General features: G+C 48.7%; 4 non-coding genes across 4 annotated transcripts; 3 read left to right on the forward strand and 1 right to left on the reverse strand.

Moving 5' to 3' along the window:
• Positions 1-4923: 4923 nt before the first annotated feature.
• On the reverse strand, positions 4924-4996 carry TRNAK-UUU. The gene has a single exon. It is a non-coding gene; the product is annotated as a tRNA-Lys (tRNA).
• A 16307-nt stretch (positions 4997-21303) lies between these two features.
• TRNAE-CUC lies at positions 21304-21375 on the forward strand. The gene has a single exon. It is a non-coding gene; the product is annotated as a tRNA-Glu (tRNA).
• Positions 21376-22608: 1233 nt separating this feature from the next.
• TRNAA-UGC lies at positions 22609-22680 on the forward strand. Its single transcript has one exon. It is a non-coding gene; the product is annotated as a tRNA-Ala (tRNA).
• A 2398-nt stretch (positions 22681-25078) lies between these two features.
• TRNAM-CAU lies at positions 25079-25151 on the forward strand. The gene has a single exon. It is a non-coding gene; the product is annotated as a tRNA-Met (tRNA).
• The last annotated feature ends 703 nt before the right edge of the window (positions 25152-25854 follow it).

Consider the following 25854-nt stretch of genomic DNA (forward strand, 5'->3'; position numbering starts at 1 on the left):
CCCAGCTCACCTCCGCTCCACTTCTCCCGCCTCCCAGACTTGCGGTGCCAATCAGCTGTTTAGTGCGGCAAGCCTGGGAGGGGAGGAGAATTAGAGTGGGGGCGGCGTGCTCAGGGGAGAAGACGGGGCAGAAGTGAGCTGGGACAGGGAGCGGTTCCCCTGCACGCCCCCTCCCCCGTTACTTGCTGCGGGCAGCCCTCCCCCCGCACCTCCCAGCCCCCTGCCCCAGCTCATCTCCACTCCACTGCCCCCCCTGAGTGTGCTTTTTGGTGCCCCCAACCACTTGGCACCCTGGGCGGCCGACTAGTTCGCCTAGTGGTTGCACCGGCCCTGGCCACTGCCTGTCAGCAGGATTCCCCCTCCTCCTCCTCAGGGAGACTAAATCTCTGCACCTAGACAGCCGGTCCGTCCGCTGCACCTCAATCCCCCATGCCTGAGCCTCCCTGCCAAAGCCCTGCACCTGGCTCCAGAGAATTAAGTCTCACATCTCACTGGGAACTTGACTTTTTGTGCCCAGAGAGTCTTGGTCCCCCTCAGTAGCTGACCTGAGAAACACAGTGTCTGCAAAAGCAGCAAAGAGTCGTGTGGCACCTTATAGACTAACAGACGTATTGGAGCATGAGCTTTCGTGGGTGAATCCCCACTTCATTGGATGCATCAGTGTCTGCCTTTTCCAAAGAAGTGCCTGGAGGGCTTTTTTCTGTGTGACCACGTGGCCTAATGGATAAGGCGCCTGACTTCGGATCAGGCGATTGAGGGTTCGAGTCCCTTCTTGGTTGTGCTTGTGCAGTTTTACCTTTGGGCTGAACGTCCTGCTCCCTTCAGGGCTGGAACCTCTTCTTGGTCACTCAGGCCAATGCTCTGGCTTCAGCTAGAGCCCCGGGAAGGAGTTGGGGGTTGGGTGTCACAAAGGCTGGGGCATGAGCCCCGGGTGCTTCCAGTCTCGCCTTTGCCCTTCCTGACTTGCCAAAGAAAATGGGCGGCTGCCCGGGCTAGCGTGTGGAGCAGTTTCCCTCTTCCAAGTGTGTGCCTGTCCCTGTGCTGGACGGGGGTTGCTACATAGCACCTTGGGAGCCTGGGTGTTTCTCTGCTTCTCGCCAGCTGGGGAAAAGCCTCTTGGGGTAAAATCTCCTGCCCCACTGCCAAAGTGAGCACCTGGAGTGGGAACGGTAAGAGGCGCCACCAAGGGGGCTGGCCCTGCTTTCCTACCGTCTTCGATAATGGCCACAGAGCATCAGCAGCTGCCCTGCATGCTGGTCTGTGGGTGGCCTTCAGTGGGGGTTTGGCAGGGCCGGCTCCAGACCCCAGCACGCCAAGCACGTGCTTGGGGCGGCATGCCGCGGGGGGCACTCTGCCTGTCGCTGGGAGGGTGGCAGGTGGCACCGGTGGACCTCCCACAGGCGTCCCTGCGGATGCTCCTCCGGAGGCATGGGACCAACGGAACCTCCGCAGGCATGTCTGCAGGAGGTCCACCGGAGCCGCGGGACCGGCGACCGCCAGAGCGCACCCTGCGGCGTGCTGCCGTGCTTGGGGCGGCGAAATTGCTAGAGCCGCCCCTGGTATTTGGCACGGCAGGGAGCAGCCTGGCTGGGTGTTTTTGTGCCTGTCTGAAGGCCACACATAGGCATGGGCCTGCCCTCCTCTTGCCCTGCCCTCGGCTGCTCTGTGGCTTTTAAGCCTTCCCTTGGAGCCGTCAGCACCAGCTGCCTCTGCTCTAGGTGCCCAGAGGAGGAGAGGTGCTGGGCTCTGTGACGAAGTGGAGGATTTTCTTGGGGTTTTCTGTGTTTTCCAGTAGTTCACATGCACAGGGAGTGGGACTCAGTGTCCCCAGGTGTTACTGGTTTAACGAGGTGAAGGGAGAGGGAGTTTGTTGTTACAGAGGATCGGAGAGGGACTTGGGACCCGGCTGATGGCCTGGAGGATGGAGACCCCAGCGACTGGTGACCTGGTCATCCGGAGACCCAGCTCAGGAGTCACAGCCGGTTCTGGCCAGTGGGAATAAAATGGGCTGCAGAGAGGACCCGGAGAGGAGATGAGAGGAGGCCCAGGCAACCCTGTTTACCTGTAGAAAAGACAATGCACATATGTGGAGCTTGGGGCCGGGCAGGGGCGGCTCTACCGATTTGGCCACCCCAAGCAGTCATGCGCGGGAGGTGCCCGGAGACCGGGAGCAGCGGACCTCCCGCAGGCATGACTGCGGAGGGTCCGCTGGTCGCGCGGCTCGGCTGGACCTCCCGCAGCTGCGGACGGTTCGCAGGTCCGGCGGCTCCGCTTGAGTTTCCGCAGGCATGCCTGCGGGAGGTCCAGCCGAGCCACGGGACCAGCGAATGTCCGTAGCTGCGGGAGGTCCACTGGAGCCGCAGGACGAGCGCCCCCTCCGCAGTCATGCCTGCAGCAGGTCCGGTCGTCCCGGGGCTCCGGTGGACCTCCCGCAGGCATGACTGCGGCAGATCCGCCGGCCCAGCCTGCCGCCCCCCCGGGATAGGGCCGCCCCACGCGCGTGCTTGGCGTGCTGGGGTCTGGAGCCGGCCCTGGGGCTGGGGATATCAGAGGCCCAGCTGGGAAGCAGCGGGGCTCGGGGCTGGCGAGGGGAAGCCGGCAGAGCCCACCTGGCTGCAAGGGGACTGGGATGTGCTGTTATTGTGAGAGGCCAGGCCTGAGGCCCTGAGAGTTTCCTGTGCTGTGTTCAACTCTCAATAAACCCTCCTGTTTTATGCTGGCTGAGAGTCACTCCGGTTTAGCGAACAGGGGGCATCATCCCCTTCGGGGTGAGGAGGCCCAGGGGTCAGGCGCGTGGACTCCCTGAGGGGGCCCACGGCGAGAGACAGACGTGCTAAGGCTCAGAGAGGTGCGGCTCCAGGAGGTGGGGGGCCTGACCCCGAGAGAGAGTGGACCCCCGTGAAGGGCTGTCGCACTGAAAGGGGCACCCCCCATGGACCGCACGGGGCCAAGAGTGGGCACGATCTGTGAGTCCGTGACAGGCAGTGACATCACAAAGGCCTTTTGCAGGACCTCAGACTATTGGTCAAAGGTGGTGGGGAGGTGGTGACCTCACAGAGAGATGCTGACATCAGCCAGGCAGGACAGGGGCGAGGGGCCAGGGAAACCTCAGAGACCCCTGTGGCTTTGCTTCAGCAAGTCTCCTTCTCGAGGTCTCTCTTTGAGGACTGAGAGAGTATTCGGGTTCACGGACGTGAGCGCCAGGAGGAACCTCTTTCGAGTTTTCTCCTTCCCTTTAATGATTTTACTAGAGACCCGCCGTCCCTGTTTAGAAGGTAAGAGCCTCCTCGAGGGAAGGGGTGTCCTGGGGGTGTCACAGTTCGGATGCCGGTGCCCCCCCCATGTAAGGAAGTTCCCACCACCTGCTCTGTGTTCGCAGGGCGGGAGAGAGCAGCATCCACGGCAGTGATTTGCTCCTGGCTGCCGGAGCAGAGCAGCAGGCTCAGCTGTCAGAACTTCCTGGAGCGATGAAAGGGGAGGGCCCCATGGCTCTGTAGCAGGAATGCAGGGCAGGCGAGTTCACAGAGGGCATTGTAGGATACTGGCACAGGCCAGTTATGGTGATATAATGAACAGCAGCATCTACACTGACACTCTGTCACTTCAAGTTTGCTGGAAAAAGCTCTAGACCTCTCATCGAAGTGGTTTTATTTTGTCAGCAAAACAGGGCAGTTTTGTCACTAGACGTGGCATTGCAGTGTGTGCACCAGCCACAAGCTGCCGACCGAGGGAGCGTTGTGTGTTTTTCAAACACCTGAGCAATATAATTGGGCTCAAATAACTGTGTAGTGCAGACCTGGCCAGAGATGCTCTCTCTCTCTCTCTCTCTCTCTCTCTCTCTCTCTCTCTCACACACACACACACACACACACACCCCTGCTGCTCTGCTTCGTGGGGCCCAGGGGGGGATGGCAGGGAGTCAGGTGTGAGCAGACACTTTACTTTAGTCACAGGCAGGCACCATGGTTTAGCTGGTTAAAGTACCTGTTTTGTAAACAGGAGATGCTGGGTTCAACTCCTAGTGGTGCCTTGTTGAGATGCTTTTAGAGCACCTGGTATTGGCTACTGTCAGAAGACAAAATACAGAGCTAGGTGGACCTTTGGTCCAGCCCAGTGTGGTTTTTCTTATGGTTTAAATTACACTCACTGGCACTGATAATAGAGTTACTCAAAGTTTGGGAGTTAAGAGCTGATAGGTCAGTGGTCCAAGCCCCTCGTGGATGATCCCCTCCCTCTGGGACAGGGGCAGGTCTGGGCTCTTGCACCAAATGCTCATTGTGGCTGCCAGAATCTGTGGGCAGCTCATTTAGTTTGCACCGAGGGTTGAGTCCTTGATTCACACAACAAGGATAACAACCCTTTGTTTCTCCTGCCCCTGTAACATGGAGACTGGGAATCCAACACCAGCCACCAGTGATCATTTCGGCAAGCAACCCAACCTATTTCCAACATACTGTGAAATCCACATGCAGACTCATACACGAAACCTTGCAAGAAAATCTTCCTGAGGGGTCTGAAGCACCTGCTGCTGGAGGGAAGGAGGAGCTGCGGGTTGGGATTGAGGAGCAGCGTGAGGAGGGGGCCTGTGGGTTGGGATTGAGGGCACTGGGAATAGAGGGGACATGGGTTCGGGCTGAAGAGCGTCCTCATTTGGGGATCCAGCAGGACAGGGGAAGGCAGCAGGTGATTCTAATTCCTTAGGGATATTCTGTGTGTTTGCGTGTGCAGGGAAGGAACATGCTCTATGCCCAGAGGCCTTTATTCCTCCAGGCTGCAAGGTCAGAGGGGCTGTCAGGAAGTTGCCCCTTCAATCCCCCCCACACAAAGGCCCTTCTTAGGATTTGCAAAATCCTGAAGAGAAAGAGTAACACCCGAAGAAGATTCCAGAAAATCAGATTTTTACAAAAATAGTGAGAAGTTTATTACCTGACCAAGGACTTGAACCCTGGACCCTCAGATTAAAAGTCTGATGCTCTACCAACTGAGCTAGCCAGGCTCACATAAAAAAACTTCAAGTTGGTGCAGAGGTGAAGCTAGTCAAGAAAAAATGAGTGGGAAACAATAGGGGAAACCTGCTGCTCTCTCTCTCTTCCCAGCCCTGGCCTGGCTGGGTATTAGTGCTGGTTAAAAAGACGGGAAAGTGTCGGTATCTACCAGCCATTCATAGCTGTACAAGACTCAGGCACAATACAGAGGTGCCCATCTGCAAGTGCCGAATGGTTGGATTGGCTAATGCAGCCTGTAGACGTCCAGGGCACGCTGGGATATACAGCCAAGTGTCCATCACCATCATCATTTCAAAGGGATAATGATAATGGTAGCAAGGTTCACAACTGACTCAGCAGTTGCATACAAAGGTGCACGTTTGGCAGTTACGTTGGCTCAGGTTGGCCACCCCGGTCTAGATGTAGAAGTTACAACATTTAAACTGGAAAGAGGGGCCAATTTCCCCATCATTTCCCACCTTTACATCCAAACACGATGAAGGTAGCAGATAGAGCCAGAGCAGGTTGTCTATGGGACCAAGTATATGCAGAGTCTCCTCGACAGAGGTTTGTTCAACCTGTTCTTAAAAACCTCTGAGGAGAGACACCACAGACGCCGTTGGGAGCCTATTCCAGAGCTTAACTGCACTCAGAGTCTGACATTGGTGAAGTAGGAGGCTGAGGCCTGGTCTACACTAGGCGTTTAAATCGGTTTTAGGAGCGTAAAACCAATTTAACGCCACAACCGTCCACACTAGGAGGCACCTTATATCGATTTTAATGGCTCTTTAAATCGGTTTCTGTACTCCTGCCCGACGAGAGGAGTAGCGCTAATATCGGTATTAACATATCGGAATAGGGTTAGTGTGGCCGCAATCGACGGTATTGGCCTCCGGGCGGTATCCCACAGTGCACCACTGACCGCTCTGGACAGCATTCTCAACTCGGATGCACTGGCCAGGTATACAGGAAAAGCCCCGCGAACTTTTGAAATTCATTTCCTGCTTCCCCAGCGTGGAGAGCTCATCAGCACAGTTAACAATGCAGTCTCCTGAGAATCGAAAAAGAGCCCCAGCATGGACCGCTCGGGAGGTACTGGATCTGATTGCTATATGTGGAGAGGATTCAGTGCTAACAGAACTGCGTTCCAAAAGACGAAATGAAAAAGTATTTGAAAGAATTTCTAAGGCTATGACGGATAAAGGCCACAGCAGGGACTCAGTGCAGTGCAGAGTGAAAGTTAAGGAGCTCAGACAAGCCTACCAGAAAACCAAAGAAGCAAACGGAAGGTCCGGGGCAGGTCGAAAAACATGCCGCTTCTATGCTGAGCTGCATGCAATTTTAGGGGGCTGCGCCACAAGTACCCCACCCCTGACCGTGGATTCCGAGGTGGGGGTTGTAATCTCTGCCATGTCTGAGGATTATGCAGACGGGGAAGATGAAGAGGAAGAAGAAGAGGAAGACCTAGCAGAGAGCACACAGCACTCCGTGACCCCCAGCAGCCAGGAGCTTTTTATCACCCTGACGGAATTACCCTGCTCCCAGCCCTCACAAGCAACTATTGTAGCCCTGAGGATTAATCTGTTGGTCTGTATAAAATGTCTTTTTGATAAAAGTGTGTAGGCTGCATAGATTAATAGAATTTGCAATAGCTATAAATGCAAGATACCTAGAAGCTTCTAAACCAGACATCCTGGCCTATTTCCTCTGTGATGCTGAAAGCAACCTTTAAGACCCTTACTCAGAAAAGTGATACTAGGAAACAAACCTACGCAAATTGTCTAGGGACTTTCTGAATATCTGCTAACCTTTCACCTAGTTAGGTGCAAAAGTAGGGTATTTCTGCCCACAAAATATAACAAGTCTACCACAAAATACGTAGATAGTTGTCATTAGTACGTACACAAAGGTCAGCCTATGAAAACAGGTACCCTCACCTTTCCATGGGGGAAAGACAAATTTGGGCATAAAGGGAAGGATTTTTACCTATAAAAGGTGTGATAATCCACCACTAGGGCAGGCGATACATCTCTCTGTTTCCTGGTCGTCTCAACCTGCTTCGAAGCCTCCTTCTCCTACGAAAGCTGTCAATGCTAGTCGTAGTATTAATTCTTTGTGAGTATGAAATAATTCTTAATTTCTACTTCACCTCTAAGCATCTATGCTAAGAAGGGTTTAATTTACAACCAGTTTCTTTATAACTATACTTCCTCTAGCAGAGGTGTGAAATTCACTTTAGTACTCTTTGCTGCAGAGTGCATTTAGAACTGTATAATATCATATCATATCTCTTAAAGAATTGTGATACTTTGTAATCTCATACTGCTTTTAACATTTTACATTTACTTCTTGTTTCATTGATTTTAAATAAAAGGTCTTGTTTGACTAAACTTTGTCTCAGTGTAATTCCTGTTATACCCCAATCTCCTTGGTATTAAATTCTGTGAAGCCTGATTCAAGACGAACTTTTATCTTCTGATCACACATATTGGCGAGCCATACCCATATTATTAATATCTATTAATTATTACTAACATTCTTAATTAATTAGAAAATTAATTATTAAATAAACCTAAATTAAGTGGATAAATTCCACTGTCCCTACTAACCCTCCCCAAATCAGGCAACAGACTGGCGAGCCAGCCAGGAGGAGATTTAAGGAGTGTGTGACAGGAATTTCTGGACCCTTTAGAGACTTTTTCTTTGAACCGTAAGTAAATAGTTAATTTCAGTAAAATTCTAAAATCTTATTCTTAAACCAGAGACAACTTCCTGTGGTTATTGCTGCTGGCAGCACGCCCAGTATTTCCGTTTTGTATTGTGGTTAAGCAATCTTAAGGTTTTTACTTTCACTTTTGCCTAAAGGATTTTAACTGTATTGATAACTGAATATTAAAGTAATAAAGTTTTAAAGTGATAAGCGCGCACAGAAAGGGGTTTTTATATGTTGAAGAAGTTAATGAATGGTACCAAATAAAATAATTCGCAGTAGCATTGGATCCGATGACCCACACTAGTGGTGGCGGGGAGTTAATAAAGCAAGGTATTCATAGCCGCCAGAAAGGCCGCAATCAGTCAGAACTTGAATAGTTCAAAGATACCTTATCTTAGTCCCATTAACTCTTCCGGACTGCACCTCTGATCCGTCTGCCTCAGTATTCCCCGATATTTGGCAGGTCCCGACAGAGGGGAAAGACCTCTCGATCTGCTATAAGCCATCGAGAGAAGAGAGAAGAGAGTATCCCCACTCCCTCTATTTACTTGGGACTTTTATGATACAGTGTTTAAACCGGTGTTAAGGGGTTATATTCCTGTTGTTTCTGTAAAAGGGACGCCTTTTTGTGTATCAGAAGTAAATCAACAGAGGATTGATTCTAGTGAATATACTAGATTCTAGTGAATATACTAGGAAAAGAAAGAGATGAATTCTCTATTTCGTAGTAAGAGTGTTAAAAGTGAAGATAGCACAGGAGTGGAGTGTGTTGGAATTTCTAGCAGTTTAGCCTTGGAAAACTTTGCTAGGAAATATATTCAGGAACATGGTGGAGGTTTGGAGCAGCTGAGAAATAGTAAAATGATTTCTGAGCAGAGAAACCCGTGGGGTTTTGTGAGTAATGTATTTGAGGATGAAACAGAGCAGAAAAAGAAAAGAGCTAAGGTGGTGAAGGGAATAGCTGTTGAATGCTTGCTTGTAGCTTGTAGTTCATTGGGAAAGAAATTGGATAAAAAGATGGAGTTACTCAGGGAAGTTCAGCAGATGCTGGTAGCCTATAGAGTGGACCGTGGTCGGCTGTTGGAAAAGATTAAAGAACTAGAAAAGGGAGAAAATAGAGCAGAGGAAGTTGAAGAATTGATTCCCATTCCTATTGGTATGGTGGACCCGACAGAGGTAGAAAATCTTATTGGACCAGTGACTAGAAGTAAAACAAGAGACTAAGGGCTAGTCTACACTTACCGCGCGGGTCGACGCGGTGAGTTCGACTTTCCGGAGTTCGAACTATCGCGTCTGATCTAGACGCGATAGTTCGAACTCCGGAAGCGCTAGTTCGAACTCCGGTACTCCACCTCGGCAGCTGGAGTTAGCAGAGTCGACCTTGGAGCCGCGGAGTTCGGTTCCGCGGCGTCTGGACGGGTACGTAGTTCGAACTAGGGTAGTTCGAATTCAGCTACGCTATTCACGTAGCTGAATTTGCGTACCCTAGTTCGACCCCCATTCTTAGTGTAGACCAGGCCTTAGCTCGAGCAAACACAGTACCTTTAGAAGCGAATTTGCAAGTTGAATCTGTAGAGTCAGAAGAGGAAATTGGCAGTGCAGAGAAAACTGACAGTCTGCCGATAAGAGACGGAAGTTCTGAAGTGACAGTTCAGGAGGCGGAGACAAGTGTCACAGTCAGTGAAGCAGTTAGTGACACAAACAGAGAAGCAGAGAAAGAGGAAAAGATCTCTACTTCTGTAGAGACAGCTTCTGTGAGTGAAGAAGCGATACCTTTACAATCGGTCATTGTTCAAGGGTTAGAAGAGGCCGTATCACAGGTAACACAGGTAGCTAATGCATGTGATGTAGTGATCTCTAAGTTACAAAGAGAGCTACAACAACAAGCAGGGAATAGAATTCCTGCTCCTCCACCCAATGTTACATTAGCACCATATAGAGTAGAAAATCCAGTCCCTTTGGGTGGACATTTATTGGCATTTGGGCAATCAACATTGCCTAGACCCCAGGAATTTCGTGGGTCCTCTACACCCCCGTGGTATATGCTGGTATCACCTAGTGTATCAGTAGAACGCCCTACCACGCCAGACTTTAGTGGACTAAGAGATGTCCTGCGTCAGTGTGGAGACACTTTGGATGTAAGCCATAGATATTTCATGGAAAGTTATCCTAGATACCCAGGATTCTCTCCAGTGGAAAGTTTTGATGGTTCAGATGAGGAAAATGTGAATCCAGGTAGAAGGAGGCAAGGAATAGAAATTGTAGATTTAAGCTCAGATGAAAGCTCAGATGAAAGCTCAGATTCAGATCCAGAAGAAGGAACTGCAGGTTCCAATTCTGATTGTCCTGTAGCAGTTGTTACAGATATTAAAACCTTAGACCTGGTAGCTAAGCAAGTAGGAATGATGGAGGATTCTTCAGTTGCTATGCATGCACAACGTGTGCAGGAGACAGCAAAAGTGTTTGGCTTACCAAGGGAAGATTGGGTTAAAATCTTACAACTCACAGTGAATCGAGCATTGTGGAGTACTTTGCCACTTAAGTTTAGGGTAGGGAGAAAAGTTTTCAAGAGACAGTAGCCCTATTGGAACATAATCAGCACCCAGGGCAAGCTGGAGTAGCAATTCTGTCTAACTTAAAGCAGAAACCTAATGAAACTCCACATCAGTTTCATTTGCGGTTGAGTGCAGCTTGGCGGAGTCATATCAAAGAGGAAACAGATGAACTGCCATATATCAGTCTGTTAGTTAATAATTCTCTTCCTCAGTTAAGAGAAATGGTTAATATGCATATCACTGATGATATTTCTTTAAAAGAACATTAGCCTTATTGGCTAAAGCACATGCACAGGAGGCTCTAAATTAGGTCGGCGTGGAGCCCCGGTTGCAGTACTTCAGGAACCACAAACTAATCCTACGGTGAGGATTGAGGGACCTCAACCTCAGCCAGGATTAGGACGAGGAGTTCCTAAATTCCCTAAGTATCAACGTTGGCAAAATGACCCTAACCCACGTAATAACCCTGGACCTTCGAGTGGCCAGGCCCCTCGACAGGGTTATGCGTTTGGATCCTATGCAGGAGCCCGGGATCGTGTTCCTTTCTTTTCAGATGCTGCACAGAACAGTTCACGTCTGCAGAGACCCAAATCACCGCCTTTGCACAAAACTGAGGACTCAGTTGTGAAAATGTTTAAAACAGTGCAACAGACGCTTGAGGCTCAACGACGGGCTATCCGAGAACTTCATGCCCGTGTGAATGAGCTGATGATGATGGAAGGCCAAGGCTCAGCAACCTTGAACCGTCCAGTGGCCTCCGTCGATCCATCCCCTTTTCCCCAGTGGACAGCCACTCCTCCAGAATTGGCTGCCTCTGAGGAGATAGAGGAGGAACCCCTTGATTATCTGACAGCATATGCTGCATGACTACAAACAACCCCGAGTGTAGTCATAACCCCGTTAGGCAGAGATACAAGTGGAAGACCCACAATATCTGCAGTAATAGAGGGACTAGACAGGAATCTCATTATAGATACTGGAGCAGCAATCAGTATTCTCCATGTCGAGGATCCTAGATCCTCTCCTCTATCATCAGGATGTACCAAGACACTTGCAACCTTTGCAAGTAATCAGGTTACTACCACACTTTCTACACCCCTTGAAGTACAAATAGGTCACCTAAGAAAGAATCATACTTTTGCATTAATGAAGTTAGCAGACCCAAATAATTCCTTATTGGGAACTGATTTCTTATACAAACAGGGATGTGTTCTTGATTTGTGTAACCAATTATTGTGTCTTTCAGTAGAACAGGAAAAGGATGACTCTCCAGAAGTCATACCTGAGTGTGGCATGGTATCTCCAGTGGAGGACTTTGAACCTGAAGGGTATGATTTGGACAAAATAGTGGCTAAACATGCAGACCAACCTGAGTTACAGGCATTACTGTACAAACATGCAGATGCCTTTGCTAAACACAAACATGACTGTGGATGCATGGCCGTCACTATTGTTGTGGAAGGAGGAGAAATTTCAGCCCAAAAACAGTATCCTTACCCAGAACAAGCAAATCCATATATAGAAAAGACTATTAAGTCTTTACTGTCCAACAGGGTAAAAGATGGGCAAGTTTCAAATGCTCGCCTTGCTCACTGGGCATTATTACTGCAAGGAAAAGATATTGCAGTCAAACCTATTAGGACACCATCCTTGTTACCAACAGCTCTATTATATCAGGGAGAGCCACACAAGTGTCCCAACTTTGATCAATTGGATCTAAGGGGGGAGGAAAAACAAAAGCTCTTTCAACCTTTAATCCAGGAGACAGATCCCATTAATAGGTATAAATTCTTTGTTGATGGTTCTAGTTATTACCATCAAGGCAAACCCTATACTGGGTTCGAATCTATGCAGTTCCCCCTGAGGGGAAAGGAGAGCCTTGGGAAAAGGCATATTCATGCACTCCACATTCGGCTCAATATGCAGAATTAGCTGCAGTGGCTTGTGTGTTGGAGTACTGTGTGCAGTTCTCCATCACCACCACATACCAAGATATCTGTCTGTTTTCAGACTCTGCATGGGTATGCAATTCTCTCACAGAGTTCCTACCATATTGGGAAACAAATGGTTTTACATCTTCTGATGGCACACCTATTAGGTATGCATCACTGATGAGATACATCCATTGGTTAACAGTAATAGTTACTGTTTCAGAGCGGCCAATCAAAATAAAAAAAGTAAAAGCTCACTGGAAATTAGACCCTTATGCTATAGAAAATGAGAAAGCTGATAAATTGGCCCGTGAAGGAGCCCGATCAGGAGAATTTTGGGAAAGTAAGGATCAGGAGTATTCTGTTATTACCCCTAATCCTAAATGTCCTGTAGCTGCAACTAAATTGGTACAACCCAATATACCAGATCTAAAAGACATGCAAAAATTGGATAAGGACATAATAAAAGTAATTTTAGAGCTTTCCAAAATAGACAAAGAGGGATCACTAACAATAGACCCTTTGTACAAACGACATGAACAGCAGTTACAAATCGTAGATGGAGTTCTCATGTATACAGGAGGTCCTTTCCCTGTGTGGGTAGTTCCAGCTCACCTACGAAGGGAAATGATGTACATGGTCCATGACACTCCTACAGGAGGACATCAGGGAGTGGACAAAACTGTCCAACGTCTTGCATCTGTAGGGTGGTGGCCACTTCTTAGGATGGATGTGCAACAATATTGTGAAAATTGTCTGGCATGTGCCCAAGCTAATCCTACTCCATCCAAAAGAAATGCGCCACTAAGATCCCAGGTGTATGAAGGTCCGTGGATGGCTTTGCAGATTGACTTTGTAGGTCCTTTGCCAAGGACTCAAAGAGGTAACCAATATCTATTGGTGATTATCGATCCTTTCTCAAAGTGGATAGAGGCATTTCCTCTTAAAGCCAATACTGCAAAAGCCACTGCCAAGGTTTTGGTAGAACAAGTCTTCTCTCGCTGGGGATCCCTGAAGGTAGAATCAGACCAGGGATCACATTTTACAGGACAGTTCTTTAGGGATTGTCTTAAATTGATGGGAGTCCCAGAGACTACACATCCCATACAGACCACAGTCATCTGGGATGGTGGAACGAACCAATCGGACTATAAAAGTGATGTTGAGGAAACTGGTTGATGCCAATGGACGTAACTGGGACACCCTCATGCCTTTAATTTTAATGGCATTGAGGACGACACCGGCTGCATCTACTGATAAAACACCTTTTGAAGTGATGATAGGCCGAACAATGAGATTACCAGAACATTTAATTTGGCAAGCTAGTGGCACTCAATTAGAGGGAATAAAAATGGATACCTACCTGCAAAATCTGCAAAAACATTTAAATCACATTCACTTGCAGGTGGCTGCTAAATTGGGAAAATCCAGACGTAAGGCAAAGGCTTACTTTGACAAAAACCAGAGAGAGAATACTTGGGAGGTAGGAGATCAAGTAATGTTATTGTCATATAAGTCACCAGAACATGGATTGTGTAATCGATGGATTGGACCTTTCCAAATCATTGATAAACTCAGTTCAGCAGTATATAAGATCAGAGTAACAGGAGGAAAGCATAATAGAGACAAGATTTATCATGCTAACCAGTTAAAGCTGTATCGATCGTCCAGGTCGCAGGAGCAACTTCCTCCTCAGGACTTAAGTGATCAGACGAAATCGCAACAACTGGAGCCCAGCAGTTTGCAACCATGAAATTGACATTGACATTTTTGACTTATTACACCCTTATTGTTGCTCTAAGGGTAGGACTATGCCAAAATCTTAAGTCTGAAACTGAACTATTGCAACCCCAGGAAACCAGACGACCGGATCACACTCAGTTGTCTGAGCCCAAGCAACAGAACATACCAACAAAGAAGGAACGGACTATTATACTTAATCCAGAACTGGTCAACAACCCGATTCAACAGGTTAAGGGGATTTGGGGAAAGAAATTATATGTTCTGTATATGGGAATATGTTGTAAGCACAATTACTGATGCATTACGATCCTTAAAATTAGGAGAAGTCCCTGACTTAATTAAGGATGAACAACTAATGAGTTGGTATTGTCCTAAATGTTTTCAAAAGCTGGGAAAGGAAAGATCCACTTGTTTGGATGCATGCCAGCATTTGTCAGTGCTATGAGAGAGATAGGATCTGTGACACCTCACCCCAACCGAGACAGTTGTTCTCTTACAAAAGATTGTATGATGACACGGTCTTTGTATGTCTCATTCACGGTCTCGTTACCAGTGTTTGACCCAGACAGAGATGTGTACAGGCAATTGGCTGCTATCCATTCTATAGGTCACCTCGAAGATGACATCTACAGGGAACGCGTTAATGCACCTCCCCTGGTAGTCTATCACACTCCAACTCAGACTTGGAAGGTACCACAGATGGCCTGTTGTTCTGAAAAGGGACCCCAGTATATCTGTAGGTGTAATGTGTTTGAAACAGACACTGTTTTGTGTGGACTACAGGGAGAGAAAGCACAGAATTCATCATCGTCATGCCTGGTGAGGCTGACCACATGGAAGACTCCGATGGAGAGGGTGACCTATGCTGGAGGGAACCAATTTTGCGTGGTTACCAATCAAAAGAGGTACCAGTATGGTCCCTTGGAGTGTCCTATCACAGAGCCAAATTTCTGTTTTACCCCAAAGCAACCCACGGTAATAGGAAATCAAGTTATTTCCCCTATTCCTATTTTTGAGAACATTACCATTATTCAGTCTAACCCTGATTACCAGAATTTAACTATTCAAAGTACACCTACTTTTCTGGCTTATATTCCACCATTAGGGTTGCAACTGAAATCCTTAATGACTCGTAAAGAGACTCACCTCATTCAAATTACTAACAATATGGATGAAGCCCAACAAGTTATTACCCAATTAATGAATGAAGGGAATGAGCCTGTAATAACTTCCAGAGAAAATTTCGGATTAGAAGTATGGATAATTATCCAAGGAATTGGGATTGTGATTAATTTCCTTATGTTAGGTTATATGCTGTATAAATGCAACAAACCCAAGCCAAAAACTAGGCAGAGACCTAGACAGACACCCAGACAATCCCCTAAACAAATGCATAGACGAGCACCATCTGGGGATAAAGATGAATATATATACATGGTGCCCATTCCTGATACATACCAAAATTTGCCCAGGTATGAAACTAAAAAGGGCCCCACAGATATTAAGTCCTAGGTGACGGGGTTTCTTTATGTAAACCACCCCGTCAAAGGGGGGCGTGTAGCCCTGAGGATTAATCTGTTGGTCTGTATAAAATGTCTTTTTGATAAAAGTGTGTAGGCTGCATAGATTAATAGAATTTGCAATAGCTATAAATGCAAGATACCTAGAAGCTTCTAAACCAGACATCCTGGCCTATTTCCTCTGTGATGCTGAAAGCAACCTTTAAGACCCTTACTCAGAAAAGTGATACTAGGAAACAAACCTACGCAAATTGTCTAGGGACTTTCTGAATATCTGCTAACCTTTCACCTAGTTAGGTGCAAAAGTAGGGTATTTCTGCCCACAAAATATAACAAGTCTACCACAAAATACGTAGATAGTTGTCATTAGTACGTACACAAAGGTCAGCCTATGAAAACAGGTACCCTCACCTTTCCATGGGGGAAAGACAAATTTGGGCATAAAGGGAAGGATTTTTACCTATAAAAGGTGTGATAATCCACCACTAGGGCAGGCGATACATCTCTCTGTTTCCTGGTCGTCTCAACCTGCTTCGAAGCCTCCTTCTCCTACGAAAGCTGTCAATGCTAGTCGTAGTATTAATTCTTTGTGAGTATGAAATAATTCTTAATTTCTACTTCACCTCTAAGCATCTATGCTAAGAAGGGTTTAATTTACAACCAGTTTCTTTATAACTATACTTCCTCTAGCAGAGGTGTGAAATTCACTTTAGTACTCTTTGCTGCAGAGTGCATTTAGAACTGTATAATATCATATCATATCTCTTAAAGAATTGTGATACTTTGTAATCTCATACTGCTTTTAACATTTTACATTTACTTCTTGTTTCATTGATTTTAAATAAAAGGTCTTGTTTGACTAAACTTTGTCTCAGTGTAATTCCTGTTATACCCCAATCTCCTTGGTATTAAATTCTGTGAAGCCTGATTCAAGACGAACTTTTATCTTCTGATCACACATATTGGCGAGCCATACCCATATTATTAATATCTATTAATTATTACTAACATTCTTAATTAATTAGAAAATTAATTATTAAATAAACCTAAATTAAGTGGATAAATTCCACTGTCCCTACTAACCCTCCCCAAATCAGGCAACACTATTCCAGAGAATGACGCCATGGAAGGGAGCTCTGGTGAGTGTACCTTTGCAAATAGCAAACAGTGTTTTTTAAGCAAGCCTTTTTTAATGATTGATTTGCCCTGAGGACTTGGGATGCATTCGCAGACAGTATAGTTACTTAGAAAAGTTTGTTAACATGTCCGGGGATTGAGAGGAAATCCTCCAGGGACATCTCGATGAAGCGCTCCTGTAGGTACTCCAGAAGCCTTTGCAGAAGGTTTCTGGGCAAGGCATCCTTGTTCCGCCCACCATGGTAGGACACTTTACCATGCCATGCATGTAGCAAGTAATCAGGGATCATTGCGTGGCAAAGCATCGCAGTGTATGGTCCCGGGGACTGCTGGCATTCAAGAAGCATCCGCTCTTTATCTTGTTCTGTTATCCTCAGCAAAGTGATATCGTTCAGGATAACCTGGTTAAAAATCAGGAATTTAAGTAAGGGGGGTGGCCATTTCTCTACTGGGTTCGTGGAATGCAGCAGCTTAAAAAAAACACTTTCCTGCACGTAGCGAAGCGGGGGGAGGGGAGGAGTGAAATGCCAATGATCTTTTCTGTTTGGTCACCAGCGAGGCGATCTTCCCCAAGCTACCGGACAAGCAGTGGGTGGGGAGGGGAAGGTTGTTGATTAGCAGGAGCTAGCGTGGTATTAGCCATGCGTTGGGGAGGGTAAATCACTGAGACAGTGGCTTACCATGGCCGCATGCAAGCTGAATTCTGATGCCTGGACCTGATGTGTCTGTGAGATCTGTAACCCCAGAGCTGCAAGCAGTCACTATTAAGATGAAAAATGCGACCTTGTAGGGAAATCACATGTGCTAGGTGAATAGTGATGTTCACTGTGAAACAGTATAACCATTGTTCTGTAAAATGTATCTTTCTAAATATTTATCTCCCTCATGCAGCTGCAAATTTTCAACCATCCCTCCTCCATCCCAAAGGCTAGCACAGATAAGGCTGAGGACAAAGAAGACGCGAGATGAGATGTTCTCGGATATTATGGAAGTTACACGCAATGAAAGAGCTCATCTGAATGAGTGGAAGGACGTGGTTTCAAATTACAGGAAAGAGGCCAGTGAACGTGAGGACAGGAGGGACAACCGAGATGAGAGGTGGCGGCAGGAAGACCGGCAGGAAAATCAGCGGTTGCGGCAGGAAGATCCGCGGTGGCGGGATGCAACTCTGGGGCTGCTGCGTGATCAAACTGACATGCTCCGGCGTCTTGTGGAGCTTCAGGAACGGCTGCAGGATCACAGAGTGCCGCTGCAGCCCCTGTATAACCACCCTCCCCCCTCACCATGTTCCTTAGCCTCCTCACCCAGACGTGTAAGAACGCGTGGGGGGAGGCTCCGTGCACCCGCCCACTCCACCCCCGTGGACAGCCCAACCAGAAGGATGTCGTTACTCTGAATTTTTTTTTAATGGCCTTCTCCATCCCTCCTTTCCTCCTCCCAAAGCACACCCTTACTTCTCTCCCTCTTTTTATAATGAATTAATAAAGAATTCATGCTTTTTAAATGAGAGTGACTTTATTTGCATAAGTAAGCTGTACTCGAAGGGGAGGGGGAGTTGCTTACAGGGACTGAGTCAATCAAGGGGGTTGGGTGTTCATCAACAAACACAGCAGTCACACTGTACCCTGGCCATTGATGAAGCTCATTTTCAAAGCTTCTCTGATGCGCACAGCTTCCTGGTGTGCTCTTCTAATCTCCCTGGTGTCTGGCTGCGCGTAATCAGCGGCCAGGTGATTTGCCTCAGCCTCCCACCCCGCCATAAAGGTCTCCCCCCTTACACTCACAGAGATTGTGGAGAATACAGCAAGCAGCAATAACATAGGGGACATTGGTTTGGCTGAGGTCTGAGCGAGTCAGTAATGTGCGCCAGCGAGCCTTTAAACGGCCAAATGCACATTCCACCACCATTCTGCACTTGCTCAGCCTGTAATTGAACAGATCCTGACCACTGTCCAGGCTGCCTGTGTATGGCTTCATGAGCCATGGCATCAAGGGGTAGGCTGGGTCCCCCAGGATAACGACAGGCATTTCAACATCCCCAACTGTTATTTTCTGGTCTGGGAAGTAATTCCCTTGCTGCAGCCGTTTAAACAGAGTAGTGCTTCTGAATACGCGAGCGTCATGAACCCTCCCTAGCCATCCCACGTGGATGTTTGTGAAACGTCCCTTGTGATCCACCAGTGCTTGCAGCACCATTGAAAAGTACCCTTCCGGTTTACGTACTGGGTACCCTGGTGCTGCGGTGCCAAGATAGGGATATGGGTTCCATCTATCGCCCCCCCACAGTTAGGGAATCCCATTGCAGCAAAGCCATCCACTATGGCCTGCACGTTTCCCAGAGTCACAACCTTTCGTAGCAGCAGCTTAGTGATTGCTTTGGCTACTTGCATCACAGCAGCCCCCACAGTAGATTTTCCAACTCCAAATTGATTCCCGACTGACCGGTAGCTGTCTGGCGTTGCAAGCTTCCACAGGGCTATCGCCACTCTTCTCTACTGTGAGGCTGCTCTCATCTTGGTATTATGGCGTTTCAGGGCAGGGGCAAGCAAGTCACAAAGTTCCATGAAAGTGCCCTTACGCATGCGAAAGTTTCGCAGCCACTGGGAATCGTCCCACACCTGCAACACAATGCGGTCCCACCAGTCAGTGCTTGTTTCCCGGGCCCAAAATCGGCGTTCAATGGATAGAATCTGCCCCATTACCATCAGGATCTCCAAAGCGCCGGGGCCCGCGGTTTGAGAGAATTCTGTGTCTACGTCCTCATCACTGTCATCGCCGCTGCCGTATCCGCCTCTTACTCGCCTCGGTTCGAAGGTCCTGGTTCAGCATATACTGCACGAGAGTGCGCGAGGTGTTTAAAACATTCACGATTGCGGTATGGAGCTGAGCAGGGTCCATGCTTGCTGTGCTATGGCGTCTGCACGGTTCACCAAGCAAAAAAGGCGCGAAACGGTTGTCTGCCGCTTTCAGGGAGGGAGGGAGGGAGGGAGGGGTGAGGCTGTACCCAGAACCACCCGCGAAAATGATTTTTGCCCCATCAGGCACTGGGATCTCAACCCGGAAATGCCAAGGGGCGGGGGAGGCTGCGGGAACTATGGGATAGCTACGGGATAGCTACCCACAGTGCAACGCTCCAGAAATCGACGCTAGCCTCGGACCATGGACGCACAACACCGATTTAATGTGTTTAGTGTGGCCGCGCGCACTCGATTTTATAAAATCTGTTTTACAAAACCGGTTTATGCAAATTCGGAATAGTCCCGTAGTGTAGACGTACCCTCAGAGTTAGAAAGCTGTTCCCAGCATCTAACGTAAATCTCCCTGGCTGCAGATTAAGCCCATTACTTCTTGTCCTACCGTCAGTGGACATGGAGACCAATTGATCATCATCCTATTTATAAAGACCAAACTTTTCTCTCTGCAGTCATCTGTTAAATGGTTATTATCCCCTCTTCTTGCCTGGGGTAGAATGGAAAAGGAGGAAATTCTATTTGTTCTCTCTTCATGTTTTACTGAAGCTCAGAGAGGAAGGAACCTGATCTGCCTTAGATTGTAGAGCGGACAGAGAATTTATTTCATTTTGGGCTGTGACTATAAGCATAAGAGTGACACCTAAGAGCTGTTGCTGCTGCCCAATATGGGGCTTAAACTCATGCTGGCAGGATTAAGAGTCTCATGCTCTACCAACTGGGCTGGCTGGATTTGAAGTCAGTCAAGTGCCCAGTCGCAGTGTAGAAGGAGCCCTGAGGGCATTTATTTGCGGAGCTGAGGTTCCCTGTCTGACATTTGCCTTCTTTCCTGGTTCATTATGGCTCCAGCGAGCAAACCGGAGCTGTCACAAGGCTGGTTAGATGCTGCTCTCTAGCCCAGAGAGCTGGGGTTGATTTAACATGCTGTCACCATCAGCTGGTCAGAGTAACCAGCGGGGAGGGTGGCATTTAGGATTCTCCCACCAGTGGGAGGTGCTGTTGGACTCATCTAGTGGGGGAGAGTCTGAAAAAGCTTCTCAGCTCCCAGAGAGGGTAGACAAGCCAGTTCCCCACACACACATTTTCACAGGAATCAGGTCCCTGAGGAAAAACTCAAAAGAAGCCTGACCCAGGAGTGTCAGAGAAGGGAATCACTGTTTGCCTTAAGAGGTAGGTGAGGGAAACCTGCAGGTCCTTAGATCCCTCCAGCGCCTGATAGAACCATTTGTGGGGAAGATCTGGGGAAGCCGAGGAGGACAAGGAGACGGGAAAAGGGCTTGCAGCTGTTGTGCAATCACCATGCTCCCAGCAGAAGGGTCCAGGGGTCTCAGCACTCAGAACTCACAAGATGGCAAAGCTCAGAGCCCCGTTACATGGAATCAGAATGTGATCAGCTCACACCCAGGGGGAGCAACACCCCTCCCTTGGTCTCTATGCCAGAGCTCCTATCAAATCAGTGTCCTTCCTGCAAGAGCGGGCTGCTGAGAGGGTTGTGATGGGGTAAATGAAGACAGAGGAGGATTGTTCCTCATGGGGTTTTTTTGTGTGGCTCTGTGATCCTGCTGGAGGAAGCATGATTTGAGTTTGTTTCAGTGGCTTGGGTTGGGCTCAGGTTGTGACCCTGAGTACAGGGATTCCTGCACTTTCTGCTCCCAGCCCCTCAGGGAATGGACAATGGAGCAGTTTCAGAAAGTGGATAGAAAGTAGCCTAAGAAAGTGTAGCATAAGAGAGAAAAAAAATAACATCAGCTACCTGCTGGTCTAGTGGTTAGGATTTGGCACTCTCACTGCCAAGGCCTGGGTTCAATTCCCAGTCAGGGAAAAGTGACTTTAAACCAGAAATGCTTCAGTTATTCTTCACTTGCAATGTAAACGAATCCATGGTATTTTCCTGATGCCCCCATCTTCCCACTGTCTCCATGGCAGGGCTGACTTCAGGCACCACAGCAGCAAGCAGGTGCCTGGGGCGACCAAAGGAAAGGGAGGCTTCAGCAGCAGTTTGGCCCTCTTGGAGGAAGGACTTGCTGCTGATTGCAGCATTTTTTTTTTCCCCTCTGCTTGGGGCGGCAAAAACGCTGGATCTGGCCCTGCTCCAGGGAAGACAATTTGTTAAATCCCAGATGCGTGCAGTTCTATCAGGTCTCAGCCTGAGTCCTTAGGTCTTAATCCTGAGGATATTGTCCCACCATGGGGCCATTTCCCGCCTCTCTTTCCTAGGGAAGCACAATTTTCCTTGCACAGACACAGGAACAGCAAGATCTTTCTCTGTCCCTTGTGCAAAGCAGGGGGCCAAATTCCATGGAAACAATGGACAAGCAGGGGGCCCTGGGCACATCCAGCCCTGGCTGTGAGATGTTCCCTCCCCTCTTTCTTTATGCCCCTGTTGTTATTTCATGGATTGTCTGGGATGGGGGAAAAGCTGAGTTCACTCCAGGTGGAGGAAAAAGGACCCTGAAAATCTCAGGACCCAACCCTGCTACCAGGATCACCGAGGTGCTGGGGATTTGAGTAGGAAAGGGACGGTGTGAATTGTCAAGGTGGGGAATGAATAACAATCTACCACAAGATCCACCTCATTAACCACTGACACAGGCTAATCCTGCTGTCGATAGAAGGGAACTGGGAATGATTCTTTGCTGTTCAGCCATGGAAACAGTGACCCAATTGCACCACAGTGAATGTGCTGGGGAAAGCTGGACTTCACAGGCAGGTGGAAACATCTGGAGCTCCCCCCCGCTTCTGCCGCCAGGGTAGGTGTTGAGCTTCTCACAGCGTCCCCCACCATGACCTTGCAGCACGGGGTGGCAGCACCCCCCACCCAATGCAGGGGAGAGGGCTGAGGGTATCTCTGCACCCTGAGTCCAGGGCACAAACTCTCTCTGCCCCACACATAGAATCTGGCCCTGCTGCTAAGTGACCCTATGAACAATTAACCTCCAGGAGAGCAGGATTGGCCCTCAGAGAGGGAATGGGCTTCTCATGAGGCTTATAGGTCACTGGATGCAGTGGAAACAGGAGGGCTCTGAGTGTAACCCATAGCCCACCTAAACCATCTGGGGATGTAGCTCAGTAGTAGAGCACATGCTTTGCATGTATGAGGCCCTGGGTTCAATCCCCAGCATCTCCAAGTTCATTTTTTCACCCTGCTGCTTTGCTCATGCCCAGAGGATGTGGCCCAGCAGTCTCCTGCACCAGTTTCAATCCTGCTCAGTGAGGGGCAAGTGCCAATGCATGGAAGGTCTGGGGTGGTTTCTGCTCCTAAGTCACCTTGGTACATTTAAGATTCCCACCTGCTGTGCTGCTTGGGACAAGGGTAGATGAGAAGGGCGAATCCTCCAGCACTGGAGGAAAGGTCCCATCTGCACAGACTGAGAGGCAAGGAAACACAGGGGCAGTCAGTGCTCAGAGAGGAGAGAGGTCAGTGATTTACACCCACCAGGGGACACTGTCTTTTTGAGGCGAGTGCAGTTTGCTTGGGATGGTGCTGATGATGGATAGAAAAAAGGCTGGAGTCAATGACTGATGAGACCACAGAAGGGAAGGGGAATGGCAGCCCCACAGAAGGTCCTGGGTGCTCAGATGCCCAGTTATTGCACCCTGGCCTGTCACAGAGAGAGAAAAGACCCAGCGGGACCCAGCCCCCCTACAGTGATCCCATGGACAAGAACCTGGCTGGGAGTGGGGTGAAGTTCCCTCTGGGCAAAGGGAGCTGAAATCCTCAGTGTCCTGGAATTTAAGCAATGGAAGCTTCAAACCCTGCAGGGGTGTGGGCTGAGGTGCATCAGCAGAAGGTTGGGCTGGACGGGGCGGCAGGTTTGTACAATTTTTGGTGGTGCCCAGAATGGGACCAAGTCCTGCCCCCCCACACACACCTGCCTAAGGCTCTGGGAGGGAGTTTGGGTGAGGAGGGAGGGGCTGGGCTCTGGGAGAGTTTGGGTGCAGGGTCTGGGCTCAGTCAAGGGGTTGTGCTGCAGGAGGGTGTGCAGGGGGCAAGCTCTTGGAGGGAGTTTGGGTGCAGGTGTGGGGTCTGCGTTGGGGTTGGGGGTGCAGGAGAGGGTGAGGGGTGCAGCATTTACCTCAGGCATCTCCCAAAAGCAACCTGCACCCTCCTCTGGCAGCAGCCCCTAGCGGGAGGGCCAGGGGTGTCTCTGTGCATGGCTGCCCGCAGACTTCACCCCGCAGCTCCCATTGCCACAGCTGGCAGAGTTGGCACTCAGGGCGGGGCAGCGTGGAGACCTCCCCCACACCAGGGACGTGCCAGCAACTCCCGGGAGTGGTGAGCCAAATGGAGTGAGGGCGGTCAAGAAACAGACTTAGTCCCCTTGTGCTGCTGGCGGTGGTGGCGGGGGTCCCTGGGCCCTTTTAAATTGCCCAGGGTGGCAGGCAGCACTGAGGGGACACTCCCAAGGGCCTAACGTTGCTTTGCACAATGATAAATCTTGGAACAGGACAGAAATGAAATGGCAGCAGAACCTAAGGAATTAAAGCCTCCGGATTCTTGTGTGTGCACTGACTCCGACCGGAAACTGTAATTTGACTCGCTTTGTGTCTGCGGCTGGTAAAATATCAAGGCAAAATCATTCCAGTGATCGTGACCCTGGGATTGAGGAGGCTTTGGTGTTATTAAAATGTAACTAGAATGTTACACTTGTGTTTTTAAAGGTGGCTTCCCCAAGCAATCCCAAGTTGTTCTTCCCACAGCTGGCTGATGGGGGGCAGCAGGGGATCTCCCCAATCTGGGGGAATCTCTCTGGGCCCCACTGTTAATTCTCCATCCTTTCTCCCCCTAACCATGGCCCCCCCCACCCCATTATCAGTGTTTTGGAGCAACCCCTCCCTCCCTCCCTTTATGGGATACAGACTCTGTGACAGAGACTGACTGGGGCTCCTCTCTGCATGGCCCCAATGGGGAAGGAAAGAGACTGGAGGGAGGGGGAGAAGACGAGCAGAAGGAGTCAAATGGGGCTAAACCAAAACAGAGGAGATTTTCTTTCTGTCAAAATGTCCTGGAGTCTCATGGCTGAAAAGCCGCATCTTGAGTTAGGTTTGATGCATCAACCTTTCAATTACCAGGCAAAGGTCTGAATCACAGAGACTGATAACTGCCTGCTTCCCAGCTTTGCCTAAGAGGCACCTGCAGTGGTGCAACTGGTGAGCGCAGAGGGGGCTACTGCTGGGATTATGAATTCAAGCCTTATTTAGAGCACTGGTTTTTATTACCTGTGTAGTTTCCCCAACTTGCTTTGCTTAATTTGCATGGAAAGTGCCCTACTAGGAAAAGGAGAGTAAGTTCTAAAATGTGGCAGTAGGTGCATAGCTTGGAAACATCCCCCCTGTGCTGCCATTAGTTCCAGTAGATTGTTCACTGGCAGCCTGAATTGATTTCTTTGCTGCTGTGAAAGCTGCCATGAAAAGTCTCTGGTCACCAGAGCTCCCTGCTTCTTCCAGCACATCTCTGGCTCCTTCCCTGCCCCAGTCACTGCTGTAGGAGGGTCCTATAAACACTGAGCCTAAAACTTTTCCAAGCCTTCTTAGCGCAGTTGGCAGCGTGTCAGTCTCATAATCTGAAGGTCCTGAGTTCAAGCCTCAGAGAAGGCAATGGCTTTTGCTCCCTGCTTCAGATTTTCTACAGGAAATCAGAGAAAAGAAACTAGAGGAAAGTGGTTTCTAGACACCCTCCCACCCATCTCACACACACACACACACACACACAGACTTTTCTAGGGCATTTTCTTTTCCTTCTCTATGGACCTTGTATTTTTCACAGAGCAAAATAAAACAAAAACATGCAAGCCCAAGCCTAATACAGTATGAAACTCAATACAGATCAAATCTCACCCTCAGAGATCTTCCAATAAGCTTCTTTTGCAGACTAGACTTATTTTATGTCTGGGCCCAATCTTTTCACCTCGTATAGTCCGTGTTCCAGCTCAGGTGGTAGCTAGGGGATGTCTCATGACTGCAGCCATGTTTGTTCAGTTCCACCCCCTTATACAGCTTTGGTACAAGGCAGGAATTCTTGTCTCTCTCTTGGGGAAGAGCCCCAGGTTTAAGATGGATTCCTGTACCAGGTGACATGGTCACATGTCCTGTGAGACCCCCAAGCCTTCATTCTTCCTGGCCTGACTCACAGATGGTGCAGGACAGAGCCATCTCCAGTCAATTGTCCTGGTTGATCGGAGCCATCAAGAGTCCAAACCACTATTAATGGCCCACACTTTGCATCATTACAACAGGACCTCAGAGTTATAGTTCATATTTCTAGTTTCAGATACAGGAATGATCGGTTCATACAAATAGG

This window comes from Mauremys reevesii, linkage group 17 (assembly GCF_016161935.1).
Source record: "Mauremys reevesii isolate NIE-2019 linkage group 17, ASM1616193v1, whole genome shotgun sequence".
Taxonomy (NCBI): Eukaryota; Metazoa; Chordata; order Testudines; family Geoemydidae; genus Mauremys; species Mauremys reevesii.